This window comes from Amblyomma maculatum, chromosome 5 (assembly GCF_055883805.1).
Source record: "Amblyomma maculatum isolate TAMU_Amacu chromosome 5, ASM5588380v1, whole genome shotgun sequence".
Classification (NCBI taxonomy): domain Eukaryota; kingdom Metazoa; phylum Arthropoda; class Arachnida; order Ixodida; family Ixodidae; genus Amblyomma; species Amblyomma maculatum.
In genome coordinates, this window is record NC_139348.1 from 122,849,385 (window position 1) to 122,851,353 (window position 1,969).

The window sequence follows — 1,969 nt, forward strand, 5'->3', positions numbered from 1 at the left end:
ATAAAGCTAACTTATTTGCATATTCTTGACAACCAAAAAAATTGATGGTGGCTCAACTCCGTTAAGCCTGGATATGCGTAGCAACAGCTATCAAACGGATTGTTCACAAAGTCCGACTCATCGCCGATGCACTGGCTGCGAACTATATGATGGGACTGACAATTCGGTGTGTCGTCTTGGCACCTACAGAGTCTTCTTGCTACATTTGATCGGCTTTTTCTTCTCCTCCCTCTTCTTTCTTCTTCTTGGTGTGTTCAGAATCTTCTTGCTTCATTTGACTGGCTTCCTGTTCTCCCTTTTCTCTCTTTCCCTCTTCCTGTGCTTTGCAACGCCACAATCCAAGTACTTTGATTTCCGTTTTCGCAGGTATTGTCACGTTTGCGAGTTGCAGGGTGATTTGTAAGTCATATTTCCTTGTGCCTTTCTTGATTAATACGCATTCTGATTTTTTTGCTGAGCATGATAGTCCTCTGGCCCTGGTGATCATTCAGCCCTTTGCAGCCGCTCTTCTTTTTCTGCTGGGGAGCCTGTGGTTGCCTATATTGTTATGTTGTCTTCGTACATTGCATAAGTGATGTTTTCTATTTCGTCAAGTTTTTTCATGAATGAGTCCTATCATCACTACGTTGAATAGTAGCGATGATATTACTGAGCCTTGCAGAATACCCTTGTTTGGCACCGTGAAGCTCTCAGATCTTGCGTTTCCGGTGCCTATCATAGCCGTTCGGTCTGTACAAAAGACTTTGGCATAGCGGAATTCTCTGTTTCCGCAGTTTATATTATTGAGACCTTCCATGACGGCCACATGCCCCATTTTATCGAAGGCTCCCTTTATGTTGAGTGTTAGTACTATGCGTTCTCCACTTTGTATTTCATTGAGGACTTGTTCCTTTAATTGTAGAAGTACGTCTCGGTGCATAGTCCCCACCTGAAGGCAAAAATGGCGTCAGGTTAATATCCCTTGTCCTCCATGTATTTGTGATCCTTTCGTTGACCACTGTCGTGTATCTTCTCTAGGCAGGAGGTCGGGGAGATTGGTCTTAAGTTTTCGATTTGCAGTCTTTTTCTCATCTTTGGTACCTTAATTGCCTCTGAATGTTTCCATTCTATAGCCATGATTCTTTTTTCACAAATTTCGTTTTAAGTATTTGCTGAGTTCGGCGATGGCCGTGTCTCTCATGTTTCTAATTGTAGCGTTCACCATTTCTGACTGCCGCATTCTTTTTGGCTGCCCCTATAGCCTCCCTTATTTCCACCTCAGTGATTGACCCATCCATCTCGGGGTTTTCTTTTCCTGTATATTTCTGGTCTTGCTTTGGGAGCTTGGTTGTGCCATAGGATTTCTTCCTCAGTGCCTGTGTTAGTGTTCCGTTCCGGAAAACGTGTGAATTCATTTTCTCATGGACTTTCCGCTCTCACTTTTGGTTTTTGTTGGATCTATCATGGCTCTTAGTGTGTTCCAAGTTCGGGCCATGCCTAGTGTCCATACAAGTGTTTCTGAGAATTGTCGCCAGTTCTGCATTGTGGTGTCTGCTTATTCTGATGCCTTCTTGGTTAGTTCTGTGATATTTAGTTAGAGTTTCCTGTTGTGTTTTTGTTTCCTTTATTTCCTGATAAGTGAAAGGGATTTATAGGAAGGCACGGTAACTGCCTCACTTGTTTTCTGTGGACACCTCAACCGCGCCGTAAGGGAGGGGAGGAAGGCTCCGCGTGTCCTGGAGTGAAAGTGGAAAGAGGAGCTGTAGTGGAGGGCTACGGAGAAATTTCGACCATGGGGATATTTAACGTGCTCTGGCATCGCACACTGCCTAACCGCTTAAAAAGTTTCCATTGTATTGTTTTTTGAGAAGGATATGCCTCATAGCCTGAGTTGCTTTGGGACGTTAAACCCTACAAACCAACCAACCAACCAATCAGGAAGCGAAACTAATTGTTCGAGGCGCTCTTGTCTCATCGCCATCGCCAACGC